This window comes from Natrix helvetica (genome assembly GCF_964273705.1).
Source record: "Natrix helvetica genome assembly, chromosome: 3".
NCBI lineage: Eukaryota > Metazoa > Chordata > Lepidosauria > Squamata > Natricidae > Natrix > Natrix helvetica.
Window position 1 is genome coordinate 89,814,498 of NC_138549.1, and position 18,579 is coordinate 89,833,076.

Sequence of the window (18,579 nt, forward strand, 5' to 3'; positions counted from 1 at the left end):
TTTTATGAAATAATATAAAAAATGGATCTAACTGAGATTTAACATTAACAAACTTGTTAAAATTATTATATGTTAACTACTCTTCTGAAATAAATGTGATAAATAGAGAATAGTTCTTAGGATTTCCTGGAAAAATTTGTAGTTGGGGCAGACAATATTCAGATTACATTATCTTCAAGTATTGAATTCCATTATGAAATTAGGAACCTTTAAATAGAAGAGGGCTAGATCATTCTTAACATTTTCTGCTGTAGGACATGTGATAATCCCAGGTTTTGTAGCAATGTGTGTTTCCCATTAAGCACTGAAGCTCCTGGGATTGCTTTATGAAGCCAGCTGGAAATGCCTACAGAAAATGTTCCTAGCCACAAACTCTTATTTTTCTTTATTAATGCACACATTAGAATGTATCATGTAATTAGAGCATTTATTACATAAATTATTTATCATATCATCAACAAAATTAAAGTTCTTTCCTTGAGGGTAATATTAGAACAAATAACTGAAAATGGATATGTGGCTTTTTCATTAAATGGGAATTACTTACTCTGTATTCCTGCTTTCCTGTGACCAAAGGAGGAGATCCAAAACTATTGAAGTGGTGGCTCCTCCCCTAGAGAGTCAATCAAGTCCAAAATCTAGATGCACCCATCCAGATCACACTAGAGGGGCAGAAGAATACTTCAACCTCTTACAATGCCCACCAGTCAGCTGCCAATGTGTTTTCAAAACAAAATGAAAATGAAAAAAATGTAAGCTTCCCTGCCATACCATTGCATACCAACCTTACAATGTTGCACTAGGAACGGGTGACCAAGATTTTAGGCCTGGGAGTTGCCTAAGCCACTTGGTTATGGGGGGAAAAAAAGTCTTGCATTGTACTTTGATATAAGGGCATACCAAATAAAAAATACCAGGCACTATATATGGAGATAAATGAAGCTACTAATTTTTTAAATTTATTTTCAACACACAGATCCCAGAAAGAGGTGTATGAAGTGCCCTTGGTTAGACCAAGAGAAATACAGCATAAATATCATCTGCAATTATGGACTTGCGATCATAATGGAGCCAAAAATTTATGTTGCTAAGTGAGACATTTGTTAAGGGAGCTTTGCTCCATTTTACGATCTTTCGTGCCACAGTTGTTAAGTGAATCACTGCAGTTGTTAAATTAGTAACATGGTTGTTAAGTGAATCTACCTCCCCATTGACTTTGTTTGTCAGAAGGTCGCAAAATGGGGTCACATGACCCTGGGACAACGCAACCCTGACAAATATGAACCAGTTGCCAAGCATCTGAATTTTTAATCATGTGACCTTGGGAATGCTGCAACAGCCATAAGTAGGAAAACCTGCCATAACTTTTTTCAGTGCCATTATAACTTTGAACAGTCACTAATAAATTACTGTAAGTCCAGGACTTCCCATATTTCTGTCTTGTCTGTAGGAGCACATGAGGTGCTTTTCAGAAAATCGAAGTGTAGTTTCAATACAAAAGAGGACCTGAATTTAAAGAAACTGTTCGCTACAAAGCATCATTTGCTAAAGAGAAATATCCATTCGTAATACCTGGAAAACAGGGGGGTAGTCAATTTCTGTAGTCACTGGACAGTTTCAAATATTAGTTGATGTGACGGTTCCTTTTAGCTAATCAAAAATGTATTCTGGGATCCATTTATCTGGAGAATGGCAGGCCAACAAGAAACAATAGCTCAGCCTTTCGAGACACAGATGTTTTGGGCACATTGCTTTCTACATGAAACAATTGTTAGGATATGCTCATAGATCCTACTTTGTAAAATGGGGTGGTCTTGCTAAAGTTAAAATATAGTGCACTATTACGTTCAACCTAGTTTTTAGTTTTTCTTGATAATGTTTATAGGCTGAAGGAAAGACATAATCCTAACCCTAACCCTTGGGAGAAGCAAATATTGAACTATTAATAGGAAAAATATTTGAAACCTGATACAGTAGAACCTCTGGTCACGACCATAATTCATTCCATAACTATGTTCACAACCCGATTTGGCGTGACCTAAATCTAATTTTGGAAATTTGGCACTTACAAAAAAAAAATGGCGCGAAAGGAGAAATCGGCCACAGGGGGGATGTGTGTGTGTGAATTTTTTGGTCAGAACCTGATTTAGTCGTGGTCAGAAGTGTTCGTAACCAGACGTTCTACTGTAGTTTGAAAAGAAAAAAAATGTTTTATAAATGCAGCATATTGGTCTTGTAGGAGCTAAAAACAATTTCAGATTGTCGCCCTTATTAAATTCAAAACCTGTATTGATAAATGGTAAAATTATTAAAGAGTGTAATTATAGTAAGTGGATTTAATGCAATAAGTACAAAAAGAAATTCAATCTAGATTAATATCTATCAAGTAAGTGCACATTTGTATGAAATATGATACAAATGATTGGAATCTCTGTAGCTTCCTTGTGGTAATTTAATACCATATTCTATAATAATAAGTGGTACAGATATCACCCCTCAGCACCTGGCCATCCTTGCTTGGGCTCAGAATCTAAGCATGATAAAATCTGGGAGTCTGCCAGGGAATATCAGGGTTGTAAAGTAGATTGGGAAACTGGGAAAAAAATCTCAGAAGAAAGCAAAGCCAAGATATATATTGTTGCCCAAAATTATATGTCAATGTCTATGGAGTCATCATGAATCAAATCTGACTTGACTTACCTTATTAGCTGCATTAAGATTGTTAATAAAGTTATATATGGTATAATTTCATTATAATTTAATCATTGTTACATTTTGGATCATCCACAACTGAAATTAGGTTTTCAGCTTTGAGTAAAACGTTCCCTGACACTTGATGTAACACAGATTCCTTTCATCTCCTTGAAAATATATTGTCTGGATCCATGTTTCAAGCCAAGCCACAGTTTGTTAAGTACGCTCCAAGAGTTGAGCTTACACGTTGCTCTAAGCCATTAAACATGACTTATTAAAACACAACTGACTGGATTCACATACCACATTTAACCAAAAACAAACAATGTGCATTATGGCTTACTTAGAGGTATGAACTACTAGACCACAGACTGACCGGGCAAGAAGTAACAACAGAGTAGAAAAATAAAGGAAGTCTGTGGCCATACTGACAAATAAAGCCCTTTCTTATACACACACCCCACCCCAAAACATGAGGGACGAGGAAAGGTGTAGGGGGTTGATATAACAGACAATAATTTTGAACCAATTATTCTATTTCTTAAAATATGACTGCAAAACATTATTAATAGAAGCATTTCAGGAAATGCATAATTCACTTCCTCAAAGAACATTTCAAGCTTTGAAACATTTTTTCCCCTCAACAGTTGTAGCCCTTAAATCCTCTCCGGCAGATTTCCATGGTTGTTTATAAGAGGATGGAAAATGCTGTTCTGACGAACAGTGAAGGCCTATACTTCAAAAACAGTGTTGATTCCTCCACATTAAAATAACTTTTACCACTAGAGACAGAGGAGCTATGTCAGTTAAAATTAGTAATGGGGAAGTGAGCATTACTTACTGTGCTAAACGGCAAGCTTGACTTAGGAGTCACATTTTGCCAAAATACAAAAAGATTATTCAAGTTAAATCTGAATAAAGCTGGATTTGTTCCGTTACAGCAGACATACTATTTCAACTAGTCTAATAATTGCATATTCTAAAATGTCAAATTATGCATACAAAAAAAGAATAATTATTATTTTTAATTAAATGCAGCTTCAGGGAACTGGAATTATTATTTTAAAAAGTGATTCTGAGAAAAGGGTGTGAGAGAATTTCCTGATTAAAACCAGCGCCATGAGAGAGCTTCTATCTGCTCCTCAAGGCAGGAGGTGAAAAGGAAAGATGCTCATTGCAATTCAAAGTACGTAAATAAGACAGCTTGGTTAAAGGTAAAAGTAAAGGTTCCCCTCACACATATGTGCTAGTTGTTCCCGACTCTAGGGGGTGGTGCTCATCTCCGTTTCAAAGCCGAAGAGCCAGCGCTGTCTAAAGACGTCTCCGTGATCATGTGGCCGGCATGACTAAACGCCAAAGGCACACAAGACACTGTTAACTTCCCACCAAAGGTGGTTCCTATTTTTCTACTTGCATTTTTACGTGCTTCCAAACTGCTAGGTTGGCAGAAGCTGGAACAAGTAACGGGAGCTCACTCTGTTATGCAACACTAGGGATTCGAACCGCCAAACTGCCAACCTTTCTGATCGATAAACTCAGCATCTTAGCCATTGAGCCACCGGGTCCCTTTTGATAGCTGGGATAGGATGATGCTAACTTGGTTTATTTGTTTTACCTATGACCCAGGCCTCTGTTATATATTACATAATGACTTAATTCGACATGTAAACCCATCAATGTTTGTCATATGGTTTGATCATATGTGGCCACATTTTTTAATTTACATTACATTATTTTTTGTAAAAAAAAAAAAAGGAAGAGAGAAACTAATTCCATCTGTGTTTACAAAAGCAAAAATAGGGTTGAAAACTATTGCGCCTGCTCTACAATTCATACCATTTACTAAGCAATTAAAACAAAGAGCAGTGTATACAACACAACACCAAGAATTACAATATATCTAGTTTGACTCTAAAAAAAGGGGAAAAAATACGCATTATATGATAAAGCTTCAAAGCCTAAATCAACAGTAGTAGATAGGCTTTTAACAGAAGCCAGCAACAGTCGAGCAGGTGAGTCAAGCAGGGGAGTGAGCGGGGTGGGGGGGGAGAGGGAACAAGCTATTCCAGTAGAGGGTTGTTTTATTACATCGGTCGTTGGGAGGGGGGGATGCGAGGATAGGAGAAAATCACGAGGTTGGTTGGGAGACCGTGGCTGTTGGCTACGCCCGGTCGTTTGTACCAAGCCCCGCAGACTGGGTGGTCAGGAACTACAGGGCCAGGGCATGCGGCTGATGCTGTGCAACGCAAGGTCCGTAACCAACAAGGCCCCCCTCATTAGTGAGTTGATCTCCGAGGGGGAGCTGGACCTTGCAGGGATAACGGAGACCTGGTTGGGCCACGAGGGTGGCTTACCCCTCGTGGAAATGTGCCCACCAGGTTTCCGTGCATTCCATCAGCCCCGGGCCCTGGGTAAGGGTGGCGGGGTGGCGGTAGTTATTCGGGAGAGTCTAGAACCGAGAGAGTTCACTGTCCCTCAGATACCCGGTTGTGAGTCCCTAGGTGTTAAATGGGGCCCAGGGAGGCAGTTGGGCCTGCTGATTGTATACTTGGCTCCTCGCTATACATCAGCGGCCCTGCCCGAGCTCCTCGAGCTGATCTCAGAGACGGCAGTTGAGATCCCCAGGCTTATGGTCATGGGTGACTTCAACCTGCCGTCGACGGGAGCAGCATCTGAGGTGGCTCGGGAGTTCATGGCTTCCATGACAGCCATGGGCCTGACCCAACTAATTCAGGGCCCCACACACGAGGGTGGTCACACACTGGACCTTGTTTTTGTATCTGAACAGTGGACGAGTGATCTGGGAATAGGGGACCTAGTTATTACTCCCCTGTCATGGTCAGATCACTCATGTCTCCGGCTCGACTTCCCTGTCGCTACCCCTCACCGCGAGGAGGCGGAGCCAGCTCGTCCAAGCTGGTACCGCCCCAAGCACCTGATGGAACCGGAGAGGTTCCAGACGGAGCTTGGGCCGCTACCTGTAGCCCTGACCCGCGCTCGGTCGGAGGACCTAGTGGCCGCCTGGAATACGGCGGTGGCTGGGGCCTTGGACCGGGTTGCGCCTTTGCGACCTCTCCTGCGGCAGCGATCCGCCCGAGCCCTTTGGTATACCGAGGAGCTGAGGGCGATGAAGCGCCATAGGAGACGTCTAGAGAGCAGGTGGATGTCCTCACGCTCCGAGTCTGATCGAACACAGGTAAGATCCTATTTACGGACCTACCTTGTGGCATTGAGAGCGGCCAAACGTAGACATTGTGCCGCTCTTATTGCGTCCGCGGATAACCGCCCTGCCGCCCTGTTTAGGGTGACCCGCTCCCTCCTATCACAGGGGGCGCGGGTGGCGCCCTTGCAGGGTAGAGCAGAGGTGTTTGGGGAATATCTGCAGGACAAAGTCGCTCAGATCCGGAGCGGATGGGCCCCCTCCAGTGGCACGGATGAGCCGTCAACAGTGAGTCTTGTAAGACCACTCTGGGAGGAGTTTGACTCTGTTGCCCCCGAGGATTTGGACAGGTTGCGTGGACGGCTGCGGCCCACCACATGTTTAATGGACCCGTGCCCCTCCCGGCTGGTACTGGCATCCTGGGAGGTGACACGAGGCTGGCTTCTGGGCCTGGTGAACGCTTCATTGGGTGAGGGATCCTTACCAACTGCCTTGAAAGAGGCGGTGGTGAGGCCCTTACTCAAGAGGCCTTCACTGGACCCAATGGAGCTGGCTAATTATCGTCCAGTCTCCAACCTTCCCTTTTTAGCGAAGGTTGTTGAGAATGTGGTGGCGCAGCAATTTCCACGACACCTTGACGAATCCGAATATCTAGACCCACGCCAGTCCGGCTTCCGACCCGGACACAGCACAGAGACAGCCTTGGTCGCGCTGGTTGATGATCTCTGGAGGGCCAGAGATAGAGGTTGCTCCTCTATCCTGGTCCTATTAGACCTCTCAGCGGCTTTTGATACCATCGACCATGGTATCCTATTGCGCCGGCTGGAGGGGATGGGAGTCGGAGGCACCGTTTTACGGTGGTTCGGCTCCTACCTCTCCGACCGGTCGCAATGTGTGTTGACGGGGGGGCAGAGGTCGACCCTGAGGCCACTCACTTGTGGGGTGCCACAGGGGTCGGTCCTCTCGCCCCTCCTGTTCAACACATATGTGAAGCCGCTGGGTGAGATCATCCGTGGTTTTGGGGTTGAGTACCACCTCTACGCTGATGATACTCAGCTGTACGTTTCAACCCCAAACCACCCCAGTGAGGCTGTCGAAGTGATGTCCCGGTGTATGGAAGCCGTCGGGGTCTGGATGGGGGACAACAGACTCAAACTCAACCCCTCCAAGACTGAGTGGCTGTGGCTACCGGCACCTCGGTTCAGTCAGCTAATTCCAACGCTGACCATAGGGGGCGAGCAGTTGCCCCGTGGAACGGGCGCGCAATTTGGGCGTCCTCCTAGATGCCCGGCTGTCAATGGACGATCATGTGGCAGCCGTGGCAAGGGGGGCGTTCCACCAGGTTCGCCTGATGCGCCAATTGCGCCCCCTCCTGGACCGGGATGCCCTACGCACGGTCACTCATGCACTGGTGACGTCTCGCCTGGACTACTGTAACGCTCTCTACATGGGGCTTCCCTTGGGACGCGCCCGAAGACTGCAGCTAGTCCAGAACGCAGCTGCGCGGGCGGTCATGGGGAGTACCAGGTACTCCCATGTGACACCACTCCTGCGTGAGCTGCACTGGCTGCCTGTGGTCTTTCGGGTGCGTTTCAAGGTTTTGACCACCATCTTTAAAGCGCTTCATGGCATAGGGCCCAGTTACCTGCGGGATCGCATCCTCCCACATACATCCCAGCGGCCAATTCGCTCTCACAGAGAGGGGCTTCTCCTGGTGCCGTCCGCTAGGCAATGCCAGTGGGCGACGCCAAGGAGTAGGGCCTTCTCTGTGATGGGCCCAACCTTCTGGAATGACCTCCCCCCCGACATCAGAACCACCACCGACTTCCGCTCCTTCCGGCAGAAACTAAAGACTGACCTGTTTCGACTGGCTGGCCTGGCATAATTTCAACGCCTATCTCCTGGCATTTATATTCTACTGGTTTTTAAGGGTATTATTCTATAGTCTTAATTTTATTGGGTATTGGGATCTTAATGTCTGTTTATTTTAATTATTTATTAGCAATACAGTCCTGCACATCTTTTATCCTCCTCTTATGCATCTATCCATTTTATATTTGTATATATATATTTTCCATGTAGTAATTTTAATTGTTTTAATTTTGTTCTTTGACATGGACTGTACACCGCCCCGAGTCCCTTTCGGGAGAGGTGGCGGTCTATAAGCGCTAATAAATTGAAATTGAATTGAAATAGAAGCAATGGAGGATTCAAAAAGGATCATCTGGCTGACATTTGCAGTTGCTGGATAATGTAGAAAACAACAAATTTGCTTGTAAAACTTGAGATTTTATATAATACCCGTAACGGGAAAGATTATACAGCTCAATCGATCTAGAAATAAGCCGTTCATACAGAGTGTATTAGGATTCTTCCCAATGAAAGAGCCCAGAAGAGTTCCAAGAGATAACTGCCTAGGTCACATTTTAAATGTGTCAATCAAATGCCCAGGTCCTTATCTCAGCACATTCAAGTCAATATAAGAACCAGAACCACAACCATCTGTCCTATGCATGTATGACCAAACACTAGTATTTTTAAAAAAATATTTTTTATTTATATATTTTTTTCCTTAATATGTATGTATTTAATAGACAGTGTATTGTCTGGGTCATTTTAAATAATAATAGGAATAATGATATTCTTTACTTGTATACAATAGTATTATTCCAACTTCTAATTTCTACCTTTATTATCTAACCCAGTGGTAGTCAACCTGGTCCCTACCGCCCACTAGTGGGCGTTCCAGTTTTCATGGTGGGCGGTAGGGGTTTGCTGTAACTCTGCTTTATAAATTTCATAAAGTAAAGATACTTCCCTACTTTATAAATCACCATGACTGTGGAACCGGTGGGCAGTTAGAAAATTTTACTACTAACAGAGATACAAAAGTGGGCAGTAGGTATAAAAAGGTTGACTACCCCTGATCTAACCATTGATAAAACAAATCCTGTTAAAAATATTCTGCATCTTCATTATCTTTAGCATTAACATATCCATTTCTACACAATCTATTTCTTTTATTTTTTTACATTTTCATCTGAAGGAGTTTCCTCATTTTTCCAGTGTTGTGCAAATACAGTTCTCTCTGCCATTAAGATGTAGTATTAAATATATATATATTCCCTTTATTATATTTTTCTGGCAAAATTCCTAACAAAAATATTTCTGGCTTTAAATCTATATGTTGTTTTATCATTTTCTCTAACCATGTATGTATTTTCATCCAAACTTTTTAGCTTTTGGGCAAGTCCACCACATATGGTAGTATGAGCCTGGTATCTGGTTGCATTTCCAACATTTGGGGGATATGTTTTTGAACATATTTGCTAGCCTTGCTGGTGGCAAATGGCACCTATAAAACATTTTATTCAGGTTTTCCTTCTACGTAGTTGCCATTGTCAATTTGCAGTTTCTATCCCAAGGTTTTTGCCATTTATCTAGTTCTATAGAATATCCAGTATTGTTGTTACTCCAAGTCAATTTTGTGAAAGGAGTGGTCTTGATTATATAAATAGAACTGCTTGCTCACTATTGTGAACAAAATCAGGGTAGACCACAGCCCTCCCTCCATCAAATTATCATAAAACAATAAACTTGAACAGCATCAATATCAAAACATCTCTCAAAGTTCAAAAAGTTTGAGTTATACAGTCATCGGGTTAAAAGTTAATTGCAAATGAATTGATTACGAGCAATAAGGATTTTTTATTTCCTTGTATGAAAGGAAAGGTACAATTAAGCTTCAGTAGAGTATGCTACCTCAACTGGTAGCTGAAATGAGGACCATATAAACTCAATCGAGTTCTTGAACTTTTTGACATTTCTGCAGTAATAAAAGCAGTTAAAGGATTATCACATTACTTTATTCATTCCAAATGCTATATTCTAACCTAAACATTCATAACAATCATTGCAACTTAAATCACCAAGCCAGAGCACCAAGCTAGAAAATGTCTGTTATTGTATAAATGTTGTAGTTAAAAAGTAGCTACAAGGAGGCAAGGAGGAATAATAGGTGATATCATAGCAATTGAGAAAAAGTATTACCGTACTTTTCGGAATATAAGATGCACCTATTTCCCCCAAAAAAGAGGGTGAAAATCTGGGTACATTTTATACATTGAACACAGCATTTTTGGCCCCGCCCCGTGCATCCAGTTTTTCACAAAAATGTACATACAGAGAGTTTGGAAGGCCTGCAAAGTGCTCCTGGGGGCTGGGGAGGGCACAAACGAGCAGAAAATGGACCCATTTTTTACAAAAATGGGGGTGTTTTTGCCCTCCTGGCCCCCAGGAGCTCTTTGCAGGCCTTCCAAACTCTCTCCACGCCCCATTTTCTGCCAAAAAACTGGGCTGTTTTTTGCTCATTTTTGCCCTCCCCAGCCTCCAGGAACACTTTGCAGGCCTCTCAAACTCCCTGCATGCCCAGTTTTGACAAAAAATGGGCAATATTTTTTTTTAATTTACCTCTTCAAAATCTTGGTGCGTCTTATACTCCGAAGCATCTTATAGTCCAAAAATATGGTAAATCTCTTTCCCAATTATAATTTGCAACAACAGGGAAACATGACTTAGAGAAGTGAGGCAGGAGTCTTGAATATCCTGCTGTCACTCCAAATGGACACAACATTTTTCTCACACTACCAAAAACTTACTTGAATTGATTACACCAATTCTGGCCAGCAAAGCTGTTTTGAACTTAATTTTTAAGTGATGTTTCTCTTTGCATTGATATTTTAGAAACTATTTTTCAGGCTTTGTTTTCTTTTTAAAATCACCATGCTGGAAAGATCAATCCTGAAAGAAAATCACATTAAAATTCAAGAAATGTGTCACTGTTTTACTTGAGGTCAAAAATATTTAAATTTAACAAGAAATTCAGATACTGCAGTATAACAAAAATGACTAGCAATTCACAAATGGTTAAGCCAGGCAAAGAAATCATGTGACAAAACTTCCTCAATATGAAGATAGCATTTAAAGGCTTTGATGTACAAACAATGTGTTATATATATTTAAAGAGAATATGAAGGCAAAGATTGAAAAGGTTCTACTTGTTATGTCAAAAAAAAATAACTTTGTTTGAGAGTGCTACAATTTTGCACAGAAAATATTGAGCCTAAAGTATTAATTAGCAAAACATTGAAGTACTGTATCATTTTCTTTCTTGTTAACAAGCTATGCTTAAGATCTGAACAAGATCGATCATGGTAATTCAGAAATGGACGTGGATTACTTGAGAAGAAATTGTTTCAATTCACTATGATATAATTCAAAATTCTCTGCAAAGGCCCACTGTCCTGAAACTAGTGGTCTTGCAGCACTATCCAAAGAGAGGAGAGGAGCATAGCATAGCATAGCATAGCATAGCATAGCATAGCAAAGGAAAGCGAAAGGAAAATCTTATTTAAAAGTTCATGATGGCGATTTATTTTATTTTATTTATTTATTTATTTATTAGACTTGTTAGCCGCTCCCTCTCCACGAAGGGACTCGGGGCGGCGTACAATAAATAAATCACATGTTACACGATTAGACATTACACGGTTAGACATTACACGGAGGAGGTATAAAATCACAACAATTGTTACAATACATAAAAAACAATAACAGTAAGGTTAAAAATTAAAATACCCCGATTTAAAATTTTAAAATGTAAAAGTTTAAAATTGCCAGGAGGATTAGAGATAGAACTATAGTTGAGCCAGGCCAGCTAATTGGAAAAGGTGGGTCTTGAGTTTTGTACGGAAGGAGCGGAAGTCGGTAGTAATCCTAATGTCGGGGGGGGAGGTCATTCCAGAGGGCTGGGCCCATCACAGAGAAGGCCCTGCTCCTGAGCGCCGCCCTTTGGCACTGCTTAGTGGACGGCACCCGGAGGAGTCCCTCTCTGTGAGAGCGGATTGGTCGTAGGGATGTATGGGGCAGGATGCGATCCCGCAAGTAACTAGGTCCTGTGCCATGGAGCGCTTTAAAGATTGTGATCAGCACCTTGAAACGCACCCGATAGACCACAGGGAGCCAGTGCAGCTCGCGCAGGAGAGGTGTTATATGGGAGTATCTCATACTCCCCAAGATCACCCGCGCGGCCGCATTCTGGACCAGCTGTAGTCTTCGGGTGCATCTCAAGGGAAGCCCCATGTAGAGAGCATTGCAGTAGTCCAGGCGGGACGTCACCAGCGCATGAGTGACTGTGCGTAGGGCATCCCGGTCCAATAGGGGGCGCAATTGGCGCACCAGGCGAACCTGGTGGAACGCCCCCCTCGCCACGGCTGCCACATGGTCATCCATAGACAGCCGGGCATCTAGGAGGATGCCCAAATTGCGCGCCCGCTCCATGGGGGCCAGTTGCTCGCCCCCAATGGCCAGCGATGGGGTCCACTGGTTGAACCGGGGGGCTGGAAGCCACAGCCACTCCGTCTTGGAGGGGTTGAGCTTAAGTCTGTTGTCACCCATCCAGACCCGTACGGCTTCCAAGCACCGGGACATCATTTCGACGGCCTCGTTGGGGTGGTTCGGGGTGGAGATGTACAACTGCGTATCGTCAGCATACAGATGATATCCCACCCCAAAACCACGAATGATCTCACCCAGTGGCTTCATATATGTGTTGAACAGGAGAGGCGAGAGGACCGACCCCTGCGGCACCCCACAAGTGAGCGGCCTCAGGGTCGACCTCTGCTCCCCTGCCAACACGCATTGCGTCTGGTCGGAGAGGTAGGAGCAGAACCACCGCAAAACGGTGCCCCTTACCCCCAGCCCCTCCAGCCGGTGCAATAGGATACCATGGTCGATGGTATCAAAAGCCGCTGAGAGATCTAATACGACCAGGATAGAGGAACAACCCCTATCCCTGGCCCTCCAGAGATCATCTACCAAGGCCATCTCTGTGCTGTGCCCGGGTCAGAAGCCGGACTGGCGCGGGTCTAGATAATCAGTTTCCTCCAGGTGACGTGGGAACTGTTGGGCCACCACACTCTCTACAACCTTCGCTAAAAAGGGAAGGTTGGAGACGGGACGATAATTAGCTAGCTCAGTTGAGTCCAGGGAAGGCTTCTTGAGTAAGGGCCTCACAACCGCCTCTTTCAAGGCGGCTGGTAAGGACCCCTCACCCAGCGAAGCGTTCACTAGTCCCAAGAGCCAGTCTCGTGTGACCTCCCAGGATGCCAGTACAAGCCAGGAGGGACACGGGTCCAATAAACATGTGGTGGCTCGTAGTCACCCACGCAACCTGTCCAAATCATCGGTGGCAACAGAGTCAAACTCCTCCCAGAATGGTCTCTCAAGACTCGCCTCGGGCGTCCCTCCTGGCCCACTGAGGGGGACCCATTCCCTCCGGATTTGAGCGATTTTATCCTGCAGATATTCCCCAAATTCCTCTGCCCTGCCCTGTAAAGGGGCTTCCCGCAGCCTCTGTGACAGAAGGGAGCGGGTCACCCGAAACAGGGCGGCAGGGCGGTTATCTGCGGACGCAATAAGAGCGGCACAACGTCGACGTTTGGCCGCTCTTAATGCCACAAGGTATGTCCTTAAATAGGTTCTTACCTGTGTTCGGTCAAATTCGGAACGGGAGGATCTCCATCTGCTCTCTAGGCGTCTGTGGCGTTTCATCACCCTTAGCTCCTCGGTAAACCAAGGGGCCAGGGTGGTTCGCCGCCGCAGGAGAGGCCGCAAAGGCGCCACCCGGTCTAAGGCCCCGGCGGCCGCACTATTCCATGCGGCTACCAGGTCCTCCATCCGGGGGTGGGTCAGGGCTACAGGAGGTGGCCCAAGCTCCGTCTGGAACCTATCTGGTTCCATCAGGCGCCTGGGGCGGAACCATCTAGGACATTCCGGTTCCGCCTCCCCGCGGCGGGGGGGTAGCGCCAGGGAAGTCAAGCCGGAGAAGTGAGTGATCTGACCATGACTGGGGGGTAATAGCTAAATCCCCTATTCCCAGATCACTCATCCACTGGCCAGAGACAAAAACAAGGTCCAGCGTGTGGCCTCCCTCGTGTGTGGGGCCCTGAATTAATTGAGTCAGGTACATGGCTGTCATGGAAGCCATGAACTCCCGAACCACCTCGGATGCTTCTCCCATCGATGGCAGGTTGAAGTCCCCCATAACTAAAAGTTTGGGGGTCTCAATCGCCATCGCTGCGATCAGCTCGAGGAGTTCAGGCAGGGCCACTGATGTATAGCGAGGACCCAAGTATACAATCAGCAGGCCCAACTGTCTCCCTGGACCCCATCTCACGACAAGAGACTCGCACCCGGATATCTGTGGCACAGCGAACTCTCTCGGCTCCAGGTCCTCCCGTATAATCACCGCTACCCCGCCGCCCCTACCCTGGGCCCGTGGCTGGTGGAATGCTCAATAGCCTGGTGGGCACATTTCCACGAGGGGTACACCTCCCTCATGGCCCAACCAGGTCTCCGTTATTCCTGCGAGGTCTGGCTCCCCCTCCGAGATCAGATCATTAATGAGGGGGGCCTTGTTGACAATGGACCTTGCATTGCATAACATCAGCCTCAGGCCCTGGCTCTGTAGATCCTGGCCACCTAGAATGCGGGGGTTGGTACAAGCGACCGGGTGTGTCCAACAGCCACGGTCTCCCAACCGACTACAGGTTCTTAGTCTGTCCTCGCACCCACCCCTCCCCACGACCGTTGGTATGGCAAAGCCCTCTGCTAGAATGTTATTTTCCCTCTCCTCCCCCGCTCCGCTCACTCCCCTCCCGACCACACCTATTCGCCTGGCTCTAATCTCACTCCTGGCCTGACTAACCCTCCCTCCTGCCCTAGAAACCCTTAAAACCGTTAAAAAACATTTAATTAAAAACCCCCTTAATTTCCGCTTCCTCCACCTCTCTGGGTTAGTAAACCCATCATCAAGGTGGGCCCTTAGAAGGGCTGAGGGCCATACCTGCGAGAGGGGGGACTCTCGCAGCAGCAGTAGGTCTGACCGATAGGAAAGAGGAGGAGAATTGGACTAAATGATCAACCCATCTGTCCTCTCCATGAGTGGTGTCTTTAATAGATAGCAATTGTCATCAGGAAAGGGTCTGTCATCAGTGAGCAATGCCAATCATTCAAGGACAAGCACAAATTTATTAGGAGTTTGGAAGACTCTGCAAAAGAAACCAGAACATGTAGCTGCTGCAGTTTGAAGGCAACTTTACTTTCCCGAAACAGTGAAGGATGTCTCTACAGAATCACATCTGATTCAAAGGGTGATTATTTGTGCTGGGGTCAAGCTGGGTCACTGAAATAATTAAACAATTTTTCCTCTCCTCCTACTCTTTAGCAAGTTTGGTAGCAAGACTTCTAGGTTATCTGAGGGGTGGCAGCTTATCGTGCAGCTCTTTGTTTAATGTTTCTTGAGAGACTGTGGTGTATGGCATTGGTTCCCCAACAGGGATATGTTTTAACTGGGGATGGCTCCCTCATAATTCTTTACACTTAAGCATCTCTGGGAAAAAGCAGACACAGCAGCTGGTCTCAGAGTCATTTCTCAATTAGACTCAACAGAGAAGAAGAATCAAAATCACCCGAGAGAGATATGTTTCTCTAGTCCACACCATAGGGAGAATTGTCCCCTAGAGAACACAATTCTGTTTTCCAAATCATGCTGTGTTTGATCATACCAACTCCCATTTTAGATAGCATTTTCATTTTAGTCCTAATGCGTAATATTATACACCTTCCTTGACCGTATCTTCCTTGAATCATCTTTTTTTTTCTAAAAAAATTCCAGATGTTGCCATCTTTTTTCCTGGTAGGAAGATGCTCAAATCTTCTTTTTCCAGCTTTATGATATCTTTTTTTTCAGATCTAGCAATCAAAATTGCTACATGCATATACTGTATTTTAAAATTTGTTATAAGGATATTAGAATGTTGGCAATTTTATTTTCAGGTTTTTTTTTGCTTCTGATTCCTAGTATGAAACCCCAAGTTTGATTGAGCAGGCTATTTCTGCAGCCACAGACTTTTACAAAACTCCAGTAATATTAGTTACCTAATTCTACAAGCCTTAATAATTCTGGTCACCTGATAGAAACAAACTTATTTTTTACACATTAAAATAAAATGTTGGTTTAATGTAGTCGCTTAGCAGACAGAAATTAATCTTGGACTGTAGTGTTATATTTCACTGGAAAATACTGCAATGTTTAAAAATATCCTCAATTTTTCAAATGTAAACCCTGATTAATATTTCAGGACTACAGTAAGCAATGGAAGGTAACAATATTTTTGAAAACTGAAAATAATGGGAACTAAAAAAAAGTAATTTTAGTTATATTTTCCTTTTCTTCCAAAATCTGCTTCTTGTAGGGTCAATTTTATCAGATAAAACTATATACCATGTTAACATCTAACGTAGTGATGGCGAACCTATGGCACGCGGGCCACAGGTGGCACGCAGAGCCATTTGTCAGGGCACGCGAGGTGCTGCCCTATCAGCTGACCAGCGCGCATACGCACGCTGGCCAGATGAGTTCACCCTTTTTAAAAGCCATTTTTCACCCTCCCCAGGCTCCAGAGGCTTTAAAGGAGCCTGGGGAGGGCGAAAACAGCCTCCCCCCCCCGGACACCCTCCAGAGGTGTGAGGGAAGTCTCTGGACAGTCCCTGAAGCCTTCGGAACACTCAAAACGACCCTCCGAGGTCGGAGGGTCGTTTTAAGCGTTCCGAAGGCTTCAGGGACCATCCGGAGGCTTCCCTGAAGCCTTCGGAATGCTTAAAACAACCCTCCGAGCTCAGAGGGTCGTTTTGAGTGCTCCGAAGACGTCAGAGAAGCCTCCGGACGGTCCCTGAAGCCTTCGGAACGGTTAAAATGACCCTCCGAGCGTTTGCAAGTGACTTCCGGTTTGCTCGGAGGATTGTTTGAGCGCTCCAAAGGCTTCAGGGACCATCCGGAGGCTTCCCTGATGCCTCCAGAGGGCGTCCGGGGGGGCTGTTTTTTCCCTCCCCAGGCTCCTATAAAGCCTCTGGAGCCTGGGGAGGGCGAAAAAAGCACGTAAAAATGGGGGGGGAGCGCCTATAGTGTGTGCATGCACACTGGGGGTCACACATTGCATTATGGGTGCGGCATGCCCGCACACAACCCCCCTGCGCTCCCTCCATTTATGGCCCGCGAGCCAAAAAAGGTTCGCCATCGCTGATCTAACGCCTTGCATTTTCAAGGATTTTTGCCTTTTCTCAGTATTTTCCAGCCTGGGCAAGTTGCAGTTGTGTAGATTTCAAAGCCTTTTTTTAAAGCCAGTATAGCCCTTGCTGAGAATTCTGGGAGTTGTAGTCCACATACCAGAGTTTTACCAATTTACCAGGTTGGAAAATTCTGGAAAGTAAGATCCCAGGCACAAAATCAGGGAGATGATCATGACAGCAGCCAGGGACTGACTTTGAATGCCAAGATTATGTTTTACCAAGCAAAGGTTCTTCCTGTTCCCTATACCCAGAAATAACCATTGTACTTTCTTGCTTCTGACATTTACACTAGAAAGGGACCATCGTTTTCTCTTTGTGCAATCTTGCTAAGGTAATACCCAGCCTCTCTTAAAACGATGTTCTTTTGAACTTTGTATAGTGTATAGTGAACTATAAAGCCAAATGTAAACTCATATCCTAAACAGATGAGTTTCATAGCATACAGTATAAGAGTATTTTTTTCTTGACTGCCTTATTTCCAACTATTTTTAAAACTATTTTATACTTTTAGATTATCTACAATTAAAAAACAACCATTTTTTTTCCAGATAACTCTGACCATAGGTTGGTGCCACACTAATAACAGCTGGGTGTTATTTGCAATGCTCTTTAGGGCTGAACAGAGTGTAATGGACTTTTTAGCCAGAACAAACAAGAGGAGAAACCTATGGCTTATTTTAACATTAACAACTTTCCCCTCTGGCCTAAAAGGGAATCAGGATGTAGAGAGAGGCTAAAGTATAATTGTACTTATAAATGCTGTGAAGAATATCAGAAACCACTTCTTTGCGTCTTCCTTTTCCTTAACTTGTTTCCTTTCTTGCACTTTTCACTTTCTCTGAGTTTTTCTTTTTTCTTCCTGACTTTAGTTTATGTTAAGTTCTTTATTTTTGTCTAAAATGCAGCAGTGTGGGTAGTTATGGACCCAAAGACTTGGGAGTTGCCCCGGCTCCCAACAAGCATCCAGATGTAATTCAAGATGCTGGTTATCACCTTGAAAGTCCTGCATGGCATAGGACCGAGCTACTTGCAGAAGCGCCTGGTTCCAACATCTGTCTGACTCACATATAGCAATAGCACTTAGACTTGTATACGGCTCCATAGTGATTTATAGTACTCTCTGGGTGGTTTGTAAAGTCAACCTATTGCCCCCAACAATCTGACTCTTCGTTTTACCAACCTCGGAAGAATGGAAGGTCAACCTTATGATCTGTAAGAATTGAACTCTTGGCGGTGGAATGCCGACTCAGCCTGCAATACTGCATTGTAACCACTATGCCCCCAGCAGGGTTCCGTTTCCCCATAAGGAGGACACACTCCAGGTTCCCTCATTTAAGTACTGCCATGTTATGGCACCTAGGACAGTGATGGTGAATTTTTTTTTTGCTCAGGTGCCAAAAGGGCGCATGTGCGCGTGGTAGTATGTGTGTGTACGTGTTCACATCCATAATGCAATGCCCTCTCCCAGCGCATACACACACATACACACCCTTACTCCTTCCCCACATGGGTGCAGGCCTGACTACCGGACTTCC

The 18,579-nt window shown here is 44.8% G+C and overlaps 1 protein-coding gene across 4 annotated transcripts in view; it reads right to left on the minus strand.

Annotated features, from left to right (window-relative positions):
• LRRC8D (leucine rich repeat containing 8 VRAC subunit D) overlaps positions 1-18,579 on the minus strand; it is a 100,312-nt gene that overhangs the window by 71,509 nt on the left and 10,224 nt on the right. Inside the window, exon 1 of one of the 4 annotated variants that reach the window (XM_081946073.1) lies at positions 10,513-10,531. The exons of the other annotated variants lie outside the window; for them this stretch is intronic. The gene's annotated coding sequence lies outside the window, so the exon portion shown is untranslated. Of the gene's footprint in view, positions 1-10,512; positions 10,532-18,579 lie in introns of those variants that run through there. 4 annotated transcript variants of the gene reach the window in all.